Here is a 25561-nt window from a genome sequence, read left to right as displayed (position 1 = left end):
ACTTGGCATTGTGACATTTGTACTGTAGATCAGCCTGGAAGTGGGAAATGCACTGCAGCAACTTTTTTTTAGTTTTTTTTTTAAAACGTTAAAAGTTAATTCAGAGTGTCATTTATTATTCAACCCCTCAAACCGCAAGAATTCTGTTTTGTCCCCCTAAAGTATTAAGAAGTAGTTCAGGCACCAAGAATAATGAGCTTCACATGTGTGGATTAAAGATCTCTTTTGCCAGCCTTTTCTGACTATTTAAGACCCTCCCCAAACTTGTGAACAGCACTCAGACATGGTCAACATGGGAAAGACAAAGGAGCATTCCAAGGCCATCAGAGACAAGATCGTGGAGGGTCACAAGGCTGGCAAGGGGTACAAAACCCTTTCCAAGGAGTTGGGCCTACCTGTCTCCACTGTTGGGAGCATCATCCGTAAGTGGAAGGCTTATGGTACTACTGTTAGCCTTCCACGGCCTGGTCAGCCTTTGAAAGTGTCCTCCCATGCCGAGGCCAGGCTTGTCCGAAGAGTCAAGGCTAACCCAAGGACAACAAGGAAGGAGCTCCGGGAAGATCTCATGGCAGTGGGGACATTGGTTTCAGTCAATACCATAAGTAACGTACTCCACCGCAATGGTCTCCGTTCCAGACGAGCCCGTAAGGTACCTTTACTTTCAAAGCGTCATGTCAAGGCTCGTCTACAGTTTGCTCATGATCACTTGGAGGACTCTGAGACAGACTGGTTCAAGGTTCTATGGTCTGATGAGACCAAGATCGAGATCTTTGGTGCCAACCACACACGTGACGTTTGGAGACTGGATGGCACTGCATACGACCCCAAGAATACCATCCCTACAGTCAAGCATGGGGGTGGCAGCATCATGCTGTGGGGCTGTTTCTCTGCCAAGGGGCCTGGCCATCTGGTCCGCATCCATGGGAAGATGGATAGCACGGCCTACCTGGAGATTTTGGCCAAGAACCTCCGCTCCTCCATCAAGGATCTTAAGATGGGTCGTAATTTCATCTTCCAACAAGACAACGACCCAAAGCACACAGCCAAGAAAACCAAGGCCTGGTTCAAGAGGGAAAAAGTCAAGGTGTTGGAGTGGCCTAGTCAGTCTCCTGACCTTAACCCAATTGAAAACTTGTGGAAGGAGCTCAAGAATAAAGTCCACATGAGACACCCAAAGAACCTAGATAACTTGGAGAAGATCTGCATGGAGGAGTGGGCCAAGATAACTCCACAGACCTGTGCCGGCCTGATCAGGTCTTATAAAAGATGATTATTAGCTGTAATTGCAAACAAGGGTTATTCCACAAAATATTAAACATAGGGGTTGTATAATAATTGACCCACACTTTTATGTTTAAAATTTAATAAAATTCAACTGAGCAACATAACTTTTTGGTTTGTAAGATTTATGCTTCTGTTCATAAAACCTACTCTCGTTTGCAGTTTGAAGGCTCTAACTTATTTGCATCTTATCAAACCAGCTAAATCTGCAGGGGGTTGAATATTACTTGTAGGCACTGTATATCTTTAATTATCCAGGTTCAAAGTTACTGATTTTGACGGATCCTCTGCTCATTCAGATCAGTCCAAAGGAGTGCGTCTTTCGGATGTTCAAAAAAGAAAGTGGCTCCCAGAGCCGCCACTCTAAGTTTCGCAGGGTAAATCATGGAGTATGAGGTTTGCAGACTTCGTTTTACATCAAGTAACTGCGCCCTACGTTTTGAAACTTCAATGGTGTAATCCGGAAAAAAAAAAAATTCTTTGGCCATTAATAGAAATGTCCCCTTTATCACAGGGAGTCTTAAGGATGGCATCTCTGTCTTTGCAGTGCAGCAGCTTTATTAATACTGGACGTGAAGGGGTCCCTGGTGGCAGTGGCCGGGTTGGCACCCTTTCCACAGCAAAGAGGGCAGACAGGCAATCAGTTACAAACAAAAACGTAACCATGTCTCAAAGCACTCATTCGGATTATTGCTCTGTTATTTCAGGGACCCCAATCACTCTTATATTATTTCGCCTGAGTCTGTTTTCCAAATCATTTGTTTTAGCTAATAGGGCCATGATTTGTTATTCATGTCTCTGGCTGTCCAGTATTTGAGGCTGCTTATGTGACGCCCGGGTGGAGGAGAGAGATGGTTAATAGCAATACGTCTGATTCGGTTGGACTAGGGGACGCCTCTCCTTCCCCTCCCCGCTCGCTAGCCCACCCTGAGAGTTGGGGTACTCAGAAGCCGGGCCACTGTGCAGGGTGGATGTAGTCGCGTCCTAGGCCCGGTCCGTGCCCAGGGTTGTCACATTAAAAAGTTAAGGGCTAGGAGGGACGGTGACAGTGTTTCGAGTGGTGTGAAAGACTACGCCACCTGTGGTTTTTGGTGATCCTCCACCAGCGCTGCGTTCAGTCCCCTGAGGCGGGATGTAGTGGCAGCAGCAGATGGTACTACTCCCCACAGGCGGAGCAGGGCCTCAGGGCAGAGGAAACAGGAGGATGGGAATTGTAGTGGGAGATGTGGTGTGGTGTCGTGCGGTGTCGTGTTACAATAAGAAACCGGAGGCCATAGGGGTAGTCTTCCAAGCTTTACTCACGGTAGAATGCACAGCTGCAAGGCTTCTCCCTGCTCCTCACGGCGCACTGCGGCCACCAGGACCAGGGGTCGACAACCTCCGAGTAGTTCAGGTGCTTTGGTCAGGACCCCGCACCAGAGTGTTCCTAGACTTTTCCCACTAGGTCCTCTCCTATCCATGTGTGGTACTTGTACTAAGGCCGGGTCTCCCTCTGGACTATGCACAGAACAAGGGTATGCGTGGCTACTCCGCTCCTTCCGTTACCCGGTGGGATCCACTGAGCCTCCGGGCTTCTCCGACTAAGACTTAAAGTGACAGAGTCAGATATCGGGGGCTGGCACCCCTTTTGCAGCAGGAATCCCTCTGACTAGGCCAGAATAGTGAGGACAGGTGGCGTATACCGCTCCGCTGCATCCCCCTGGGATCCTTTTGCCTGCGGAGCTTGTCTCCTCTGCTCCCCTCCAGGCCTTCTTGGGTAGGGACCTTGACCGGGTAGAGACAACCGTTAACTCTGACCCGCTCCTCGTCTCAAGGCAAGAGTACGAGGATCGTGTCCCCATCGGCTGCAGGTTCACACAGAAAGCCACATTCAGTGATGAAGATCAGAGTCAAAGACCTTAAGCCCAAGATGGCTGTTTATTAAATATGAATTTTTGTTGTGTAACCTAAATGTGCGTCCTCCACCCTCACCCACTACCAGGTTCCCCCTATCTTTTGGTTCCCCCCATCTCCACTTATCCCGGGTGTGGCAGCACCCTGGTGCATATGAGCCCCCCCCCCTCGGGTGGGAGAGGTGTAGTGTTGGATGCAGAGGTGGGGTCCTGACAGTTACACCATCCTTACCTCGAAGGAGAGCTACCACACCTCATTAAAGAGATGCAGTACCCCTGTGGTGACCGAACCCTCAGGGGCGCCACGCTTATCCTCCAGATCACTGATTTTGCCCTCTGCTGCTGTAGTGCGTTCATTAACCCTTTGTATCACTTGCCTCATAAAAGAAAGCTCCTCTTTAATCTCTCCCATCTGACTGCTAAGTGAGGCTAAAGCAGATCCATACTGTGTTACAGCTATAAACACATCCTTTAACGTGGGCTCCTTAATGTGCTGATCTGTATTAGGCTATGTGCCCACGTTGCGGAACTGAAGCATATTTTTTTACGCTTCTCCCTGGCGGGAAAATCGCATGCGGATTTTACATGCGGTTTTCCCGCCAGGTAGAAGCGTTTGTGAGGCGTCTTTGCAGCGTATTTGCATGCATTTCCGCATGCGGGTTATCAAGCACTTCTCCAAGTGATTTAAGCAGCACTTGGAAAAGTGCTTGACAACTTGTTCACACTATATAAATCCATGCAACCGGCATGGATTTATATAGTGTGACCAAGTAATAGTTAAAAAAAAAAGAATCAGAATGGTAAAAAATAAAAAAATAAAGTTTATACTCACCTTCTGATGCATTCTCTGCCCCGTCCGGAGTCTTGAGCTGCTCACGCTGTTGTATGCAGGACCTGCGGTGACGTCATTGAGTCATGTGATGGGTCACATGACTCATGACGTGGCAGGTCCTTCACACAGCAGCGCGACGGCGGGAAAACATCAGAAGATAAGTATAAACTTTATTTTATTCTTTTTTTTACAGGTTCTTTGGTACCCAGGTCTGGAGGAGAGTCTCCTCTCCTCCAGACTTGGGTACCATCCGCACATTGATTCCGCATGCGGAAACGCAAAATTAATGAACATGCTGCGGATTTTTGACCGCAGCATATACGCTGCGGAAAAATCCGCAGCATGGGCATTGACATTGCGGAATGCCATTGGGGACCATGGGGTGCGGATATACATGCGTTTTACAAGCGTTTACGCTGCGGAAATTCCGCAGCATATACGCTTGTAATACGCAACGTGGGCACGCAGCCTTATGGTGGGAAGCTGTGATTTCTGGCTGAGGTTGCGGGGCTCAGGGACTTTCAGAGTCATTATTAGCAGTGTTCTTGAATTCCTCTGAGAGCACAGAGAAATGATTAGACACCGCCATGATATGTACATTACAGACCAAAAGTTTGGACACACCTCATTTAAAAATTTTACTGTATTTTCATGACTTTGAAAATTGTACTTTCACACTGAAGGCATCAAAACTATGAATTAACACATGTGGAATTATATACTTAACAAAAAAGTGTGAAACAACTGAAAATATGTCTTATATTCTAGGTTCTTCAAAGTAGCCACCTTTTGTTTTGATGACTGCTTTGCACACTCTTGGCATTCTCTTGATGAGCTTCAAGAGGTAGTCACCGGAAATGGTCTTCCAACAATCTTGAAGAAGTTCCCAGAGATGCTTAGCACTTGTTGGCCCTTTTGCCTTCACTCTGCCAAACCATCTCGATGGGGTTCAGGTCTGGTGACTAGGTCATCTGGCGTAGCACCCATATATGTGCCTCATTGCCAGTTCAGGCTCCTGTGCTTGCAGCTTTAACGAAGCCAGCCTGCCTCAGTGCTGTGCCTGCAGCCACTGACTTCCTGTACTGGTGCCTGTTGCAGAGGAGTATGTGCCATCTTGGATGCCTCTATTCCCTCCTGCTGCTGCTCCCCTTCGTCTCGCTGCTGCTCCTCCGGCCATGATCGCGCCTCCTATGCACATCGGTCAGTGCTAGGACGTGTATAGAAGGGCTAATACCACTTCTTATGTAGTTAGGGGCCCAGTGGATCCTCCATTAGGATGCTTATCCCAGGAGCACTCCTAGCACACTTCCACTCACATGTCCGGCCAGGCCATGCACCCTACAGGGTGATGTCTTTATCTCAGCCAGGAGGCCTACTTAACCAGTACAGAACTTTGCCCAAGGGCAGCAGAAGGCCTGGAGACTTAATTATAGGGATAAAACTTTGCTAAGGTGAGCAGCAGGATGAGGCACATGGCTCAGGCCAGGAGGCCTACTTAAACACTACAGTACAGAACATTGCCTTGGGGGGGTGTGACAAAGTCACTGGCAGAATACTGGAGGGGAGATATGTTTTACTGAGACTATTTGCTTCAGTGATGCGAATCATGGAAGTTTCTCCTGCACATTAGGTGCAGAGAGGGTTAATAGCCAGGTTTACAAGGGCATGCTTTACAGGTGGATGGCTTGGAGGGACGCCATCCACCCTATCTCCACTTCAGGGCGTGGTTTGGGCTATAAAGAGCCAGCCTATTGACTCAGGAGATGGTCATATCTGGAGGCCAGCTCCAAAGAGAGGAGCTTGTGTTTGTTTGTGCTAACCTGAAGCGTGTGGTTTTTGCTAATCCTGAGTGGCCGTTGCTAGGACTTTGCTGGACACTTCCTTATTTTGTTTTGCCATTAGGCCAGATGAGCTGTGTTTATTTTCATGAACTCTACATTGTTTTATGCTGCTTCATAAACCAACTGAAAATTTAAAGAGACAGTATTCCTTTTCTACCTCCATGTGCAGCCGAGTGAGCAGATCTACCACTGGTGGTGTTAGAAGTGCGGGCAGCATTCCCAGCAAACACGTGTGACTGCTACAAGCGAGTGAGTGTCCTGGGTGAAGGCGGAAGTGAGCCAGGAGGCGGAGTCAGACAGCATGGAGGACCTGCTTCAGCGCCCTGTGAAGGCCCAACAGCAGCAACAGATGGCCCAACAGCAACAACTGGAACATCAGGAGATGAGTAAGCTACTGATGCAACAGATCTTACAACAGCAGCAGCAACAGCTGCAAGATCATACGGACAGCAGCAGCAGCAACAAGACCAGTTCCGACAACAGTAGCATCAGCAAGACCAGTACCGACAGCAGCATCAGATTGAGTTGCTCACAGAGGCGGTTTGTGGGAGGCCGGCAGCCCCTCCCCCAAGTCCAGGTGATGACTTGTACGTCCGGAAAGCAGTAAGACGAGCCATGCAAAAGATGACCCCAGGTGATGATGTGGAGGCATTTTTGACAGGTAGCAGAGCAAGAGAGGCTGCCGCCGAAGCAGTGGGCGGAGGTGCTAGCTCCCTATCTAACTGGCGAGTCGCAAAAGGCTTATTATGACCTGGCATTACAGGATGCACAGGAGTATGCTAAATTTAAAAACGGAAATTTTGGCACGTGTTGGAGTGACTGTCAGTTTGAGCCCAAAGGGTCCACCACTGGGCGTATTGTGGTGACAAACCCCCTCGCTCCCAGATGTTTGACTTACTAAATCTTGAAAAAAAGTGGTTGCAGCCGGACTCCTCAACTCTACCCCAGATGGTCGAATGAGTTGTTTTAGACAGATTTATACACTGGCTTCCATGGCCGGTGCACACCTGGTTTGTCCAGGGGGACCCCCAAAATGCAGACGACCTAGTTGGACTAGTAGAAAGGTACCAGGTGGTCGAGAGGTCCCTAAGGAAGTCGGGTGTGGTCGCATCCCCATACTGGAGTACCCAGAAAGAGCCCGAATTCTCAAAAGAGGGGTAGTAGAGCCACAACTGGGGGGAGTTCGAGATCCTAAGGGGTCGATGAGGGATTGCCAAAAGTCGCTGGTAAAAACTTGACCTGTTAGAGATGATACGGTCCCGGACACATAGCTGCCCGTTGTCTTATGTCCTCCGAGCAGATGGATTGCAGCCTGCGCAGGCGCTGTTCATATTATGCCTAGCCAGCTTGCAGTGTGGACTGACGGCTCGGTGAGGGGCCATAGGCATGTCCCGTAACAATCAATGGGATACTGGTAACGGGACTCTTGGACTCAGGGAGTTTGGTGACTCTGATAATGGCCACACTCCCCGACAGGTTGATACCCGGGAAAAACGTGGGTGTCCGCTGTATTCACGGGGATGCTAAAGACTGCAAGTTGCCAGAGTGACTATTAAACTAACTGCGGCGCTGAGTCCCATTAGGTGGAAGTAGTTAAGGACCTGCTACACCCAGTGATAATAGGGCGGGACTTTAGCCTGTTCTGGGAATTATGACAGAAAGCAGGTGTACCACGTGACTCAGGAAGCAGCCGATCCCACTATGTTGAATTCCCAATGCAGACTGAGACGGTCCCACATTGAAAAATGCATTTGATAATGTGTCTGTGGTAAATGGGGTTGCTCAAGAGCCGGGGGCTGAAACCAGGTTCCCATATTTCACACTAAATGAGGAACTACTTTATCGGGTCACTAAACCAAAAGGGGAAGTGGTAGAGCAGTTGCTGGTGCTGTGTCCCTATAGACGTAGAGTGTTAGACCTGGCCCATTCTTATATTTTATGTGGACATCTGGAAGTAGAGAAAACCCAAGAGTGGGTCTTGCAGAGGTTCTACTGGTCTGGATGTCACAGGGAAAGTTAATTACTGCCAGTCCTGCCCCACCTGTCAGCTAACTGCTCCCGTGTCCCACTTCCGAAGCCCTCTAGTGCCATTTCCTATTATAGAGGTCCCATTTGACTGGATTGCAATGGACCTTGTCGGGCCCCTGGTCAAGTATGCCAGGGGGCACCAATACATCATGGTAGTGTTGGACTATGCAACTCGGTATGCAGAGGCGGTACCATTGAGAAACTCCTCTGCTGCGAGTATCGCCAGAGAGCTTGTGCATATTTTCTCCCGGACGGGCTTTCCAAAGGAGATCTTGACGGACCAGGGAACCCCGTTTATGTCAAAAGTGATGAGGGAGTTGTGTACGGCTCTCCAAATTACACAGCTCAGAACCTCCATGTACCATCTGCAGGCGGACAGCCTCGTGGAAAGATTTAACAAGACCCTGAAGTCCATGTTGAAGAAGGTGATGGAAAAGGATGGCAGAGACTGGAATTGTCTTACTCCCCTACCCGCTGTTCTCAGTTAGCGAAGTTCCCCAGGCGTCTACAGGATTCTCCCCCTTCAAGCTGCTATATGGTCGGCTCCTCACGGACTTCTGGATATTGCAAAGGAAACTTGGGGAGCCAAGGTGACACCCCACAGGAGCGTCATCGAGCATGTGGCCCATATGCAGGACCGGATAGAGAAGGTGATGCCAATTGTGAGGGAGAGCCTCCTTCAATCCCAAGAGGTTCAAGCTCGGGTCTACAACTGGGCGGCGAGGCTGAGACAGTTTAGCTTGGGTGTTGGTGTTAATACCCACTGTGGAAAGTAAATTCCTGGCCAGGTGGCAAGGGCCATACGAGGATGTCGAAAAGTTGAGTAATGTCAACTACAAGGTACACCAACCAGGAAGAAGAAAGCCATACCAGGTATATTACATTATCCTGCTCGAACCCTGGCAGGACAGGGAACTGGTGGAACCTATGTGCTTGGAGAACCATCTTGAAGCCAAGGCCAAGGATGTCGCAGTAGCAGAGATCCTGTCACTGGCCCAGAAGCAACACTGCAGAGAGTTGCTTCAGCGAAACGGAGACCTGTTTTCGGAGTTGCCAGTGTGCATGCCGGTTGTGGAACATGATATCCAGACGGAACCGCATGTACAGGTGAACCAGAGGCCGTATCTAATCCACGAGGCCCGCCGCAAGGTAATCTCCAAGGAGGTGCGGAGAATGTTGAACCTGGGTGTCGAGGAGTCAAAGAGCAGCTGGTCTAGCCCCATTGTGCTTGTGCCAAAGCCGGACGGAGAGTGGCGGTTCTGTAATGATTACAGAAGGCTAAATGAAGTGTCTGAATTTGACATGTACCCGATGCCCCGGGTAGACAAACTTATTGAAAGGCTAGGGCCAGCCAGGTACATCACCACCCTGGACCTAACAAAAGGGTTCTGGCAAATCCTCCTGTCTCCAAGTTTGAAGGAGAAGACTTCCTTCTCTACACCAGACAGGTGTTTTCAGTACACCCAGATGCAAGGAGCCCCGGCTACCTTCCAGAGGACCATGGATCGGATCCTAGCCTCGCACAGGAAGTACGTCGCCGCTTATCTAGACTACATCGTGATCTTCAGTCCAGATTGGGAAGTCACCTACAGAAAGTCCAGGCGGTTCTGAATGCGCTGAGGAAGGCCGGCTTTACCATTAACCTGTAGAAGTGTGCTATGGTGAAAGAAGAGGTGAAGTACTTGGGCGATATTGTCGGAAGGGGCGAAATAAAGCCGCAAGTAAAGAAGGTGGAAGCAATCCAGAATGGACCACAACTGGCCTCCAAAAAACAGGTTTGACCCTTTCTAGAACTGGTGGAGTACGATCGGCGGTTTATCCCAAATTTCTCCATCATAGCCGCACCACTGACCGACCTATTGAAAGATACAAAGATGGAAATGGCCAATTGGTCTTTTGAGGCAGAGATGGCTTTCCAGGAATTGAAGCTTGCCCTGTGTAAGCAGCCGGTTTTGATTGCCCCTGATTTCAATAAGGAGTTCATAGTCCAGACGGATGCCTCAGAAGTTGGGGTAGGAGCCGTGTTGTCTCAAGAAATAGAACACAGGATGTTCCTCCCCTTTTATCTAAGCAGAAAACTCTCGACTTGTGAGAAAAACTATGCTATTGTGGAAAAGGAGTGCGTGTCCATAAAGTGGGCAGTTGACACTCCTGTTAGGTCAGACGTTTAGGTTAGTTTCAGACCATGCACCCCTGAGATGGATGGGGAAGAATGCCCGGGTGACTAGGTGGTTTTTAGCACTCCAGGACTTTAGTTTCTCGGTTGAACATAGGCCCGGGAAGCTACATAGGAATGCTGATGCCCTGTCCAGACTTCCATGTTTAGTAAGTGAAGGTGACAAAACCCCTGGCTTGGGGCAGAGCGGGGGGAGATATGTGACAAAGTCACTCGCAGAATACTGGAGGGGAGATATGTTTCACTGAGACTATTGGCTACAGTGATGTGAAATATGGAAGTTTCTCCTGCTCATTAGGTGCAGAGAGGGTAAATAGCCAGGTTTACAAGGGCATGTTTTTCATGTGGATGGCTAAGTGCTGGGCGGGACGCCATCCACCTTATTTCCACTCCAGGGCATGGTTTGGGCTATAAAGAGCCAGCCTATCGACTCAAGAGGTGGTCAGTATCTGAAGGCCAGAGAGAGGAGTTTGGGTTTGTTTCTGCTAACCTCAACCGTGTGGTTTTTGCTAATCCTGAGTGGCCGGTCCAAGTACTTTGCTGGACACTATCTTATTTTGTTTTGCCGTTATGCCAGATGAGCTGTGTTTACTTTCATGAACTCTACATTTGGTTTATGCTGCTTAATTAACCAACTTAAAATTTAAAGAGACAGTATTTCTTTTCTACCTCCATGTGCAGCCAAGTGAGCAGATCTACCACAGTGGTCATTCATAAAGTGTTGTGCCTACTATCTGATGTATATAATTCTCATCAAGTTCTTGTTAAGTAAAGAAAAGATTATTTTTGGAATTTAGTCTCCCTCATTCATCTTCATACCATCTGGTCCAGGGCTGCCAAGTAATACAGTAGCATTCGATCTGCAGAGTTGGGAGATATGATATATATAATACTTTTTTTTTTCCCCTTTTCAGCTGTTTGAGGAACCTGTGATTTCTATCTATGCCATTGTGTATAGGATAATAGAGTATAATAAAGTTGTTATGGACATGATTTACCTAACATTGTGCAGGGAGTCTGTTTTCCCTATAGTGACGGATATTTCTTGTTGCTAAAACTGATATTATTGTTCACGTTAAACCTTTCTTTAAACTTTTTGAAACAACTTTCATTAGTGCAATCCTACAACATACCGGGGTCTGATTGCTCAGGTGATGCACTGTACTACTGTAGTGCCGTGTATCATCACTGCCTGTCAGTGTAATACTAACAACCCCATACAGCCAGACTCTGTCAAACCTTCTTAGATGCCATGTTTGCACTTAACAGCAGCAAGTGGGTAAACTGCCAGGGTTTTTGTTGCAACTGCACCTTTGCCATCCCTGCGGTGTACATCTATGTTCTGGTGCTGAAAAGAGTTAATTTTCTGTTATTTAAAAAATAATAAAATGTCTTCTGCTTTTTGCATGTTTTTTTTCTTTTTACAAGAATTGTTTGTCAAATTTTCTTTTGAAACATTTCAATTTCTGCTTTTTTTCTGGTGTTTTGTCTTGTAATATAGGAAAGCCTAAGGCCAGAACTAAACTCAATAAAACACTCTACATGGAGACTTTGGTATCAAATAATTTCTGTCCACGGTGTTTGTGCAAACATAAAAGCTTTTATAAAAGCCTCAAACATCTGTGTGTAAATCAGACATGAGATCTTACGTGATAGAAGATTACAGTCCGGGGAAGACGGGAAACATTCATATAGACAGCCGGTGGTGATGTAGTCAGTGACGGACTGTGGCCAAATATGTTTCTAGTGCTGTAGTAGAAGATGAAGATGTCATCCTCATCATGAAGTAGTTATTTCTTATGTCACGTGTAATGAATATCTCCTGCAGTATTGCTAATGTTGATTCCAGTATCTGTAAATTAGACAAGAATTAGCAATAAGTGAGATGAGTCTGAGAAATGTGTTCAGCTACAGACTCAGAGGAAGAAACTGCTTGTTGTCTGTGGCCTAAAATGTATATGTTTTATTAGTAGGTGTAAAGAAGGAAACTAAATACTGTAAAATAATAAATCTCCTTATATGTTTCCCCTTATTGTCTCCAGTAATTGTATTATTACACAGGATTTTTATGATGTTACATCGGCTCATCTTCTTCTCATTCAGGTCTCTACAATATCGGATGCTCTAAGTGGACATCTACTATAGAAGAGAATTTTTCTGAATTACCCATCAAAGATGGAAATGGACAGAGACAAGATGGCGGAGAGGATATTACACCTCACCCTAGAGATCCTCTTCCGGCTTACTGGAGAGGTGAGAGATTCTGATGACGTCACATTACATCATTCTTATCTATGGGAATAACAGATGAACAGAACTGGAGAGGTGAGGACTCTGGAAATGTCTCGAGGGAGATTTATTAATGTGTCTCTCCATAACCAGGATTACACAGTAGTGAAGAAGACCTCTAGTGAGCACTGTCAGGACCCTGTGTCTGAGGGATGGGGAAGACCCCTGAGCCCAATCATGGGGCCTCCATCTCACCTCCTGATACATGAGGACATCAATGACCAGAAGATGCTAGAACTCACCTATAAGATGATTGAGCTGCTGACTTCAGAGGTGACACTGCTGGGAATGCTGGAACATTATACAGTAACGCTATGAAGGGATCGGCGGCATGACTGTATCATTGTGTGTGTCAGGTTCCTATAAGATGTCAGGATGTCGCTGTCTATTTCTCCATGGAGGAGTGGGAGTATTTAGAAGGACACAAAGATCTGTACAAGGACGTCATGATGGAGGTTCCCGAGCCCATAACATCACCAGGTAATAGACAGGACTAAATACACACGGCCTATAATTATCTGTATGTAAAGAATGAGTTCAGTCCCTCTATATGTTTCCTCCAGATCTATCCAGCAAGAGGACAACACCAGAGAGATGTCCCTGTCCGCTTCTTCCACAGGACTGTAAACAAGAAGACCCCAATGTTCCTCAGGATCATCAGGTAGATGGGGAGAAGGTGTCATGAGATCTCCCCTATGATGTGTAGATGGCTGTGAAGGTTTTGTGCTCCGTCTTGTTTTATCCACCAGGATTATATGTTTTACTAGATGGTGGCCCGATTCTAGCGCATCGGGTATTCTAGCATATGTCTCCCGACCCTCCTTTATAATGCCCCATGCAGGAAGTCACATCCCCAGTATATAATACCCCATGCAGGAAGTCACATCCCCCGTATATAATGCCCCATGCAGGATGTCACCTCTCCCCCATATAATGCCCCATGTAGGATGTGACCTCTCCCCCCATATAATGTCCCATGCAGGATGTGACCTCTCCCCCCATATAATGTCCCATGCAGGATGTCACCTCTCCCCCCATATAATGTCCCATGCAGGATGTCACCTCTCCCCCCATATAATGCCCCATGCAGGATGTCACCTCTCCCCCATATAATGCCCCATGCAGGATGTGACCTCTCCCCCCATATAATGCCCATGCAGGATGTGACCTCTCCCCCCCATATAATGCCCCATGCAGGATGTCACCTCTCCCCCATATAATGCCCCATGTAGGATGTCACCTCTCCCCCCCCCCCATATAATACCCCATGTAGGATGTCACCCCCCCCCCATATAATGCCCCATGCAGGAAGTCATATCCCCTGTATATCCATCCCCCCATAGTGCCCCATGCAGGTCCCCTATGGCCCCATACAAAAAAAAAAATCCAATACTCACCTCCCTTCTCAGCTGCTTCTCTGGACTCCAGCGTAGCCCGCATGTTGACGCTGTGCGCTGTGACCGGTCAGGAGAGAGCGCGGTGTAAAGACGTCACCGCGCCCTCTGACCTGAGACGTCACAGAGCATCAGCGGAAGACACAGGAGCTGCTGCGGAGGCACGGGGAGGGGTAAGTATGACGCCGGTGCCGGGGTCCTGATCGAGCAGGGGGAGGGACGGGAGGAGAGGAGAGGGGAGGGGAGGGGTAAGTATGACGCCGGGTGCCGGGGTCCTGATCGAGCTTGGGGAGGGACGGGAGGAGAGGGGAGGGGAGAGGAGAGGAGAGGAGGGGAGGGGTAAGTATGACGCTGGGTGCCGGGGTCCTGATCGAGAAGGGGGAGGGACGGGAGGAGAGGGGAGGGGAGAGGAGAGGAAGGGAGGGGAGGGGCGTCACACTTGTCCTCGGGAGATAAGTGGCCGTAGCCGCTGATCTCCCGATGATAGCCGCATGTAGGTCAGCGGCGCCTGCGGTCGGTCGACTTAAGCTGCGAGATATCCGGCTGCATCTCCTGGCTGCATCGCCGCTGACCTCCGTGCCGCACATGAGCCGCTAACGGCCGCCATGTTTTTCAGAAATGCCGCATCGCTGATTGGCCGCGGCCGGACCAATCAGCGACCCGGGATTTCCAGGACAGACAGACAGAAAGACAGACAGACAGACGGGATAAGACAATTATATAGTAGATACTTGTGTAATGAGAATGGTGGAGATGGCAGGATTAGAGCTGATCATAGATGGGACTTCTCCATCTGTCTGTGACTTTTACAATATTTGTTTCAGGGTGAAGATCTGACCCATATTGGTACTACAGAGACATATGTGAGGGGTGATGAGTGGTGTAAAGAGGAGATTCCTACATATGACTACCCAGGTGAGTAGTGACCACTAAATGCAGAGAAGTCACAGCTTCTTCTCAGTCACCGACTGTGGCTGCTTTATCGGTGGTGTAGTCCGGCCATATCACAATCGTGTGATCACCATTTTGCCTCTAGACCACAACATTCTCCTCCACCAAAAATTGTTCAATTGACTTTGGGCAATGAAAGCCCTTTTCTATAGAACTTACAACCTGGAGGATCCACTTATTTCTTGGGATTAGAAGATCCTGACTCGATCTGTAAACTACAAAGCCAAATGACAGCGTACATAGAATTTGCTGACAAGTTAGAAAATCGCTTGAAGAAAAATATTATGATGGGCCTGTAAGAGAAAGCGGAGGGTAATGATGGTGTTGGCTTCCTAGAACCCTGATATCTTATTGGATGAATCTACCTTCTCTCCCTTCTGTGCTGCTGAATGTGCTCATATGGTTCCTACAAGACCAGGTCCAGTCTTTCTGGCTAAATTTTACCTTTATGATCGACAACATTAAATGTGCAGTGAGGCCAAGTGTGAATTTCTGTACAATAACAACAGAATTTCAGTTTATCCTGACTGTTCAATTTCTTTTAAAACCGAATAACTAATTTCTTGAAACTCCTCTGACTGAAAATATTGGCCCTTTCGTTAGTTTATATTGCCAAGAGCCACCGAGCCCCATACTCCACTTACCCCAGAGAGGTTTCACCACTAGTTACTTATTTTTTACTGATGAAGAATGTTGAGTTGGATCATTTCAGTAGATGTGATATTGTCGTTACTCGCAGTTTTTTGCTACAGTAGTTAGTTCCCAAAATACTCTGACTTAACCGTTTCCCGCAGCTAGTTTTGTGTTCCTAATCAGGGCCATTTTTGCAAATCTGACATGTGTCACTTTCTGGTTCTGATGTCTCCTCCATCACCAGCGCTGCATGCAGAATGAATAAGGCGGCTCCTGGTGACAGAAGCAGACGTCACAGGAGCAGATCCCAGAGGAGATGGGACCCACCATTTACAGAAGCCCTAATGTGACAAAATGACAGAAAATCAGAGCACTAGAAATCACCATAAAATGACTCCATTTTGGAATTTTTAACCCTCAGTGAAATAATCTATTAGAGTAGTGACTATTTTGACTCCACAGGCACTTTCCAGAAATTAGCACGCAGTGGATGTTGGAGAGTGAAAATTACAAATATATAATTTCATTACCCAACACATAGTGCCCAGATTGTGCTCCAGGAGGCACACGCCATCAATTAAGTGGGTTCTTCTCACTATAGTAATGCCAAATACATGGATGCTAAATGTGGTTTGGGCACACTGCAAGGCTCAGAAGCGGAGGGGAGCTTTGACTTTGGGAGAGGTAATTTTGCTGGATTGGTTTATGGAAGCCATGTTGCTTTTCAAGAGCCTTTGAGCCACTAATAATGTGGAAACCTCTGTTGTTCCCCTGGCAGATGATGGACCTGAGTGGGGTTTGTTTTTTGTAAGATGTGTACAAGTTTTTATTGGTATTATATTCACCTACATAATATTGTTTGGTGGGTTTTTATTGCATATTTAGGAGGCAGAATGAACAAACAGTTGAACACAACACTCCACTGGTTCATCCTATGAGGTTTTCTATTAGACTGAACTGTCATTGTCTTGGTGAATAATTCAATATTTTTACATAATTTTCCATTTCTACAGTCAGTAATAATGATTGGTTTTATTCTTGGCAGATGACTGTACCAGGAGATCAGAGGGACAGCTGACATCTTCAATTTCTAAATCAGATGATGTTGAGATCCCACAGGATACAATTGAAATGAATACCATTACTCCAGATATACCATCATCCCTTCACAGCAAAGATCTGTCATCTGATCCACTGAAACAGGTCCTGTTTTTTGATTCATTACCGACTACTAAGGAAAATCAAAGTCACAAAATAAGCATTAAAAAACGAACTGCTCCTAGAGCTAAGAAGCCGTTTTCAGGTTCAGAATATGGTAATAGTTTTCCCCTCCAAAAGTCTTTTCCTAAACATCAAAAAATTCACACAACACAGAATAGATTTTCTTGTTCCAAGAGTGGGAAATGTTTTAACAAGAAATCAGATTTTGTTAGACACCAGAAAACTCGCACAGGGGAGAAGCCATTTTCATGTTCAGAATGTGGGAAATATTTTAACATGAAATCAGAATTTGTTAGACACCAGAGAACTCACACAGGGGAGAAGCCGTTTTCATGTTCAGAATGTGGGAAATGTTTTAACCAGAAATCAGACTGTGTTAAGCACTATAGAACCCACACAGGGGAGAAGCCTTTTTCATGTTCAGAATGTGGGAAATGTTTCAATGATAAATCAGCTTGTGTTAAACACCAGAGAACCCACACAGGGGAGAAGCCTTTTTCATGTTCAGAATGTGGGAAATGTTTTAACAATAAATCAGCTTGTGTTAAGCACCATAGAACCCACACAGGGGAGAAGCCTTTTTCATGTTCAGAATGTGGGAAATGTTTTACACAGATATCCGGTTTTGTTATACACCAGAGAACTCACACAGGTGAGAAGCCTTTTTCTTGTTCAGAATGTGGGAAATGTTTTAACAATAAATCAGCTTGTGTTCAGCACCATAGAACCCACACAGGAGAGAAGCCTTTTTCATGTTCAGAATGTGGGAAATGTTTTACGCAGATATCAAGTTTTGTTATACACCAGAGAACCCACACAGGGGAGAAGCCTTTTTTATGTTCAGAATGTGGGAAATGTTTTACCAGTAAAGCTTATCTTAAAAACCACCAGAGAACCCACACAGGGGAGAAGCCTTTTTCATGTTCAGAATGTGGGAAATGTTTTAACGATAAATCAGCTTTTGTTAAGCACCAGAGAACCCACACAGGGGAGAAGCCTTTTTCATGTTCAGAATGTGGGAAATGTTTTAACGAGAAATCAGATTGTGTTAAGCACCAGAGAACCCACACAGGGGAGAAGCCTTTTTCATGTTCAGAATGTGGGAAATGTTTTAACCAGAAATCAGATTGTGTGAAGCACCAGAGAACCCACACAGGGGTGAAGCCTTTTTCCTGTTCAGAATGTGGGAAATGCTTTGTGAAGAGATCATCTCTTCTTAGTCACCAGAGCAGTCACACAGGGTAGTAGCCTTTTTTTATATTCTTAATGTCGGAAATGTTTTCTTTGAAAATCAAGTCTTAATACACTTTAGAGAAGTCACACAGGGGAGAAGCCTTTTTCAATGTTGGAAATGTTTTAACCGAAAATTGTATCTTCATAAAGGAGTTGTCCACTAGTAGGACAACTCCTTGTCATTCCTCATGTTTGGCCTAGTTAAAATAAAAACACTCCTACTCTCAATTCCCGGGCCAGCGCCGTTCCAGCGGTTTCAGGACTCACGTTCCCGGGGTTGTTATATCACATGAGTGCTGCGCTCAGTCAGTGTCGACTTAACTGTCCCCGCCTTCAAACGTATTGAACATCAACAGGAAGCCAGGGCTGTGGCTGCTCTGATTTCCATGTGATGTTCGATTTTTCTGAAGGTGGGGACAGTGATTCCAGCGCTTATTGGGCTCACAGGATGTAACAACCTCACATGACCCCCGGGAACGCACGTGATGACGCCACTGGAATGGCGCCAGCATCGGAGGTTTGTATAAGTGTTTTGGTTTTTTTTACCAAAAACCTTTTTATATTTGTATTTAACACAGAAACAAATCTTACAGGCAGTTTGATACAGAAAATATAACATATAATAAAACACCACAATTCCAGAATTTCAAAAAACTCTACCAATCCGCTCCCCCCCCTTCCTTTTTCCCTTACCCATCTGATTTTGCATAAGACTATCGTCTTGGCTATAAAATCTTGGCTATTGCCAGTTGTATAGGAGGCGAATCTCTAACCTCCGCCACATACCTAGCACACATACCGTGGAAGCTAGAGGAATAGGAGTATTAAAAACCTCTGAGATCAGCTTACCAACATCTTCCTGCAGCTCAGCTAGATGAGTACAGGATCAGAACATATGGACCAAATCTGCCTATTCCCTCCACACCGTGGACACAGATCATCGGCCTTAATGTCCATTCTAAACATTATTCTAGGAGTTCTATAGGCTCTGTGTATAAGAAATAATTGAGATTTTGTTTGGGTCGTATTTATAGATACTTTTCCTGGTGTCTCCAGGCTATCCTTCCACTCCTCCTGAGTGACTAATCCCACATCCCTCTCCCATTTAAGTTAAAGGGGTTGTCCGGGCTTTCTGTATAATTTGCGTGTGTATCTAGGCTGCAGAATGCTGACAGTTTGTACTATTCTCCCTGTCTGCATGGTGTCGTAGATAGCACACCTAGTCATGTGAGCAGCTCTCTCCTGATTCTAGAGGAGATGCTCACTCCCCGAGTAGAGCTTTCCTGTCTAGCAGAGTCTAGTTGGTGATGTAACAACAGACACCATCCCGAGTCTCTGCCAGACCCTCCCCATCCTCCTGCTTCAGCCACAGACTCCGCCCCCAGTCTGTGCAGACCCTCCCGCTCCTCCTGCTCCAGCCACAGACACCACCTCAATCTCTTCCAGACCCTCCCCCTCCTCATGCTCCAGCCTCATGTTCAGCTCACACCAGCCTCATGTTCAGCTCACAGTGCCTTTGAGGCTGCAGGGGAATGACTCAGCTGATTGGACTAACCAGTCCAATCAGCTGTTACCAGAGACAGACTGCTGAACTGAATGGTGGAGAATAACGCTGAAAGCTTTCTCCACTGTTCAATCTCAAGAAAGTCTGAAGCTCCTGCCAGGACCTTTGGGTCACATGACAGCCTCATGTGACTAGGTACCGAACACCCAGTGCTCTCCAGAAACCCCAGGAAGGAAAAGGCTTCTTCATAGGTGAATATAATGTGCTGTGTGTCTACTGATCTATCTTTCTATCCCATATCTATTATCTATTGATCTATTGTCTATCTATTATCTAAACAGAGTAATATAGGTTGAATAAAGACCTATGTGACATGCAGAAGTAGTGCTGTTGCAGAGTGTGACAGTCACAAGTAGTGCTGTTGCTTTAAAAGCATTCAGCAACTATTAGAAGTAACACAAGCACATGAGACAGGAAGTGTTGTGCTCCAGAAGCATCCAGCAACTAGAGGGGTTAACACAGTCACAGGAGACAGGGAAGGTTTTAGCAGAGCCCCAGGGGGATTGTGGGGAAGTTGTTTACTGTCTGGCTGGAGCCGAAGAGAAAGGTGGTGTGTGTGTTCTGCATCTGACGGAAGCGCCCCTGCAAGTGAAAAGGATTCAAGTCAGGAGAGAAGCCAAGCACAGGTCAGGTAGAGTTCCTGAACTAGCAGTGCAGAGTATTGTCAAGCAGAAAGATAAGGACTATAAGAAATGGTGTCACGGGGATCATCTCCCTCAGCAAACCCTCCTCCATCTCAGTGTGCTGTAAAGAATGCTGTGTTCATTAATGTGCCTTTGCAATAGAACTGTGCTCTCCTGTACTACTGGGAAAATTGTGAACTGTTGTGCTGCGAAGGAAACTGTACTGTTTGTCACTGGAGCGTGTTGTTGATAAGACTTAACTTGCACTGGCTGTGCGGCTTCTTCTTAAATGCTACTGTTCTACCGTTTGAGGACTCTTGTCAAGTGTGTCTGGTCAGCAAGTGAAACAAACTATGTGTCTGTGCCTGAGGGTCAATACCCCTGTGTGCCTGAGAGAAGCTGCAGTACATGGTCTATTGTCGCCCTGAGTAACGGTTCCCCCAGGATTCCAAAGAATTCATGTAACCTGTCTTGCCCCTATCTGAACCTAGGAGCGTGCGTGTAACACCTAGGTCCATCAAGTTCAACCTTTCTCCCCATCTTTCTAGTGTAGAGTTGCCTAGTCACGCGCAGCGCACCTTGACCCTGAAGTGGCTGTCGGCAAAGTCTAACTATAACGAGTCTCCATAGACTTTTTGTCGGATTCAATGGACTACGTCAGGTTAGGTGGACTACGTCTGACCTGCGTGGGAATTTTTCTTTTTTTTTTAAATAAAGTGATGAACGAGGGAAAGTGTTTATTTCAATAAAGTATTTTTGTGTGTGTTTTTCATTTTTATTACTGGGCTAGTAATGGGGTTGTCTGATGGACACCTCTCCATTACTAACACCAGGGCTTGTTGCTAGCTGAACATTACACAGCTGACATGAACCCCACAAATATTACCCCAATTGCCAAAGCACCAGGACAGTCGAAAAGAGCCAGGTAAAGCGCCAGAGTTGGCGCATCTCATTTGATGCGCCAATTCTGGGGCGGCTGTGGGCTTGTATTTTTAGGCTTAATAACCAGGGACCTTCCCAGCCTGATAATAGCACAGCTGTGTGACGATACAGAGTAAAATTTCTTACAGTAATGATGGCCACTCGTTTTTCTTTACTTAGCTGCTTTTTTCTTGCCATAATACAAATTCTAACAGTCTATTCAGTAGGACTATCAGCTGTGTATCCACCTGACTTCTGCACAACACAACTGATGGTCCCAACCCCATTTATAAAGCAAGAAATCCCACTTATTAAACCTGACAGGGCACACCTGTGAAGTGAAAACCATTTCCGGTGACTACCTCTTGAAGCTCATCAAGAGAATGCCAAGAGTGTGCAAAGCAGTCATCAAAGCAAAAGGTGGCTACTTTGAAGAACCTAGAATATAAGACTTATTTTCAGTTGTTTCACACTTTTTTTTGTTAAGTATATAATTCCACATGTGTTAATTCATAGTTTTGATGCCTTCAGTGTGAATGTACAATTTTCATAGTCACGAAAATACAGAAAAATCTTTAAATGAGAAGGTGTGTCCAAACTTTTGGTCTGTACTGTAACTCTAATGTAAATGCTAATTTGCATGAAAACTACTTTAAAATTTTGTCTCGCTGTTTTTTTTACACCACCCAGACTAAATAAAGCTTTTGTGGACTACTCTGATTCATGTTGGAGAAACTGCGGACAAAAAGCCAACTTATTTCATATCTTTTGGACATGCCCTGGAGTTGTGTTATTATGGAAAGAGATCTTTAAATTGTTGAATAAAATCAACAATTCTATGGCTAAAATTTCACCACAATTATCCCTTTTATCTCTTGACTCAAATACACTCCCACAGAAGATAAAACATATTTCCATTCATATATTTGCTATAACAAAGCTACTTATTGCATCTAAATGGAAGTCAGTAAATGTTCCTACTATCTCAGAAATTATAGATAAAATGTTTATTCACAATTCTTTTGAACATTCTTATGCTTTAAGAAACAATTGTCTTAAGAAATACTATTCTATATGGTCTTCCTGGAACTCGTACTTTTCCCTGAATAAGAATACCTCTCCAAACAAATAACAACATCTTCTTTTAGCCATAAAGTATACAGATCATTTATTATTTTAATATAATTAAACTGAAATCCTGTGATGCCATAACAATGATTATAATGTATCATGTAACACTATTGTGTTTTCACCTTCCTTTACCTATTTTCCTCATTTATCCTTCCCTTTTGTTTTCCTTTTTCCCATTGCATCCATCCCTCCCTTTCTTTCCTTCCTTTCTTTCCTTCCTTTCTTTCCTTCCTTTCTCTCCTGCATCCTTTCCCAGGTTCTTCTTCCAAGTTGTAAGTTTTGTTGTTGGGATAATATAACTGTTGTAATGCTACTATACTGTCTTTATCATATTTTATTTCCCCTTTCCCTTGTTTTGTAAAAAAAAGCCCTTAATAAAAAGTATATTATTGAGAAGGAAGTGTGAGACTGTGTAATGTTGTACCATCTTGAGTATTTGCTAGGACTGTTTTGTGTGTTTATTGTCCACTTTGTGGTTCAATAAAGTATTGCCACGCTGTTTTACCCTCGCCCTGTGTTGTCTGAGTAGCGTTACGCCCACGGAAGACCCCGGGTCTTCACAACCAGCCAAGGGGAAGCATACAGCTGATCAAAAATAAGGGGGCCCCACACCATTTTTTCTACTTTTTTTTATTTGGTTAATACAAAGCTGGACAACAAGCTTCACATGCCAGTCACTAAAGGGTGCAATTTTATAATATTTTGTGTGGTTGTGAAGTTATATATCTATTAACAATCTATCTCTCTATGTATCATTATCTTTGCACATCTTTAAAGGGAATCTATCTCCAGAAAAAAACTCTTATTAACCTGCAGATATGGGGTTAATCTGCAGGTTAACAGCGTTATTATGCTGCTCGGCGCCCTCACTTAGCCAAACGCTGCAGGGAGAAAATTAACTTTATTTCCCCTGCAGTGCTTCGGTTTCAGTCACGGGGGCGACGCTGGTTCAGTCTCTGCTCTGTGTATACAGAATGGCGGCTGTAACCCCCCCCCCCCCCAGTCCTGGCTGACAGCCGGCCCCAATTCAGAGCCGGCTGTCAGTCAGGGTCGGGGCGTGGTTAGAGCCACCATTCTGCATACACAGAGCGAGGACTGAACCGGCGCCGCCCCCGTGACTGAAACCGGAACGCTGCCGGGGCGAATAAAGTTCATTTTCTCCCTGTAGCTTTCAGCTAAGTGCGGGTGCTGGGCAGGTTAATAGTTCTATTAACCTGCAGATTAACCCTATATCTGCAGGTTAATAACATTTTTTCTGGTGACAGGTTCCCTTTAACACATAAAAATCTGTAATTTCTTGAATGCATTTTATTCTGGTACATGTCACACAGACAGTACACACAGATGGTAAAAATGAACCGGGCCACACTTTAAGACGTACATGTGAAGGTGGCCCAAGGTGAATTATAAGGTTCTGCGCAGCTGTGGTGTATTATGAGGTTCTGCAGCAGCTCTGGTGTGTTTTGAGGTTCTGCAGCAGCTGAGGTGTATTGTGAGGTTCTGAAGCAGCGGAGGTGTAACATAGTAACAAAGGTTGAATAAAGACCTAGGTCCATCCAGTTCAACCTTTCTCCCTCAATTCTACTCCATACACTAACTTACTTGGATTATGCCTCGCAAATGTATTACCATTTTTATTATTGATGCACTATTACAATTAAAAATTAACAAGGTTATAATTTATTTAGTTTTATATTTTACTCTTGTGATACCAATAATGGTATTACTAAAATCTGCCTAAATCTGTTGATCCAGAAGAAGGCAAAAACCCCAGGACACATTCAGCCAATTTGCATCACGAGAAAAAATTCCTTCTTGACCCCAAGAAAAGGCGATCAGTACAAGAACCCTGGATCAATCCTAAGGCTATGTGCCCACGATGCAGTATTGCTCAGGATTTTTTCCTGAGCGTTTCTGCATCTCCCTGGCAGAAAAAACGCATGCGGATTGTACATGCGGATTGTCCATGCGTTTTTCCTGCCAGGGACATGCGGATGTGAAGCGTTCTTCACATGCATTTCTGCATGCGGGTTGACAAGCGTTTTTAGCATCACTTGGAAAGTGCTTGTCAACTTGGTCACACTATATACCAGTTCTGTCTGCTGCTGCTGTTACAGATATTTCTACAAATAGCCCGAGGTATCTGGGGCGAGGGATAATTATTTTTTTGATCTTAATCCTGATTATTTGGTTAAAATAGCAATCCAGAGAACACAGTTTTTCTGCTCCATTTGTTTGTTGCCACAGCAGAATACAGTCAGATTCTTTCCATGTTACAGCGATAAAAAAACAGAAATTTATAGTGAACGTGAAAAATATTGACCTCCATTTAAATTTTGTTGCAGTGTGTCAGTGAAGTTATTGACACCAGGTCGCTGGTATTGACACCTACAGGCCAGCTATTTAAAACTGTTTTTCCATCACACGTATCACATACAAGTTTGCTCCAAATTCAGCCATTTCTGGCCTCCATGTAAATTTTGTTGCAGTGTGTCAATGAGGTTATTGACACCAGGTCGCTGTGAAAAATAGTAACCTATTACAGTGATAAAAAAACTGAAATTTGTAGTGTACGTGGAAAATATTGACCTCCATTTAAATTTTGTTGCAGTGTGTCAGTGAAGTTATTGACACCAGGTCGCTGTGAAAAATAGTAACCTACTGGCCAGCTATTTAAAACTGTTTTTCCATCACATGTATCACATATCACTGCAGTTCAAATTCAGCCATTTGTAGTAAGCGTGGAAAATATAGTCCTCCATTTAAAATGGGCAAGGCGCGTGGCAAGGGACAGGGAACTGGATGTGATTGTGCATGTAGAGGACGAGGCCGTCGGAAAGCTGAAATTGTGCCACAACAAACGCCCACATCTTGTCGCTCGACCTTCCTGTCCTAATAGGGGACCGCAGTATACCACTATTGAACACAGAGCAGTGTGAAAAGGATATTGGTTGGATAGCAGATAATGCTTCCAGTCACTTAGCCACCACCACCACCACCCTGTCTTCCACACGGTCAAGTCTCAGTAACCGTGAGTCTGGACTGCATATTCCTCACCCAGATCCTCCTTCCTCCCACCATGCCGAGTGCCTGGAGCCAACTGATCCCACACTTGGACACTCCGAAGAGCTGTTCACTTTTCCATTTATAGATTCGGGCCTCTCGCCCAGTCCAATTGAAACGGGGCAAGAGGAGATCGCATGTAGAGATGCCCAAATATTTGAACAGCCATGGTCACACAAAGGTGGATGATGAGACACAATTGCCAGAAAGTCAGGAGGAGGACCAGGGTGCAGAAGTGGAAGATGAGGTGGTGGACGATGAAGTCACTGACCCAACCTGGCAAGGTGACATGCAGAGCGAGGACAGCAGCACACGGGGAGAGAGGCGTAGCACCACAACAGGCAAGAACAAGCAGTGTAGTGACCGCAGACAGAAGGCGGGCAACCGTTCATGGTGACATCATCACGACGGACGTTGCCAGCACAACTGTTAGGTCTTCCCGAGTCTGGTTGTTTTTTAAAGACTCTGCCGATAACCCTAAAAAGGCC

At 45.7% G+C, this 25561-nt stretch overlaps 1 pseudogene; it reads left to right on the top strand.

Annotated features, from left to right (window-relative positions):
• Positions 1-22391, top strand: part of LOC141178616 (uncharacterized) — an 89389-nt pseudogene extending 66998 nt beyond the window's left edge.
• The last annotated feature ends 3170 nt before the right edge of the window (positions 22392-25561 follow it).

The sequence above is a fragment of the Phyllobates terribilis genome, unplaced genomic scaffold, assembly GCF_046119375.1.
Source record: "Phyllobates terribilis strain yellow unplaced genomic scaffold, ASM4611937v1 Scaffold_29__1_contigs__length_15306474, whole genome shotgun sequence".
NCBI lineage: Eukaryota > Metazoa > Chordata > Amphibia > Anura > Dendrobatidae > Phyllobates > Phyllobates terribilis.
The sequence above is the reverse complement of the archived record's forward strand: the minus strand, read 5'-3'. Positions and strand labels throughout refer to the sequence as shown.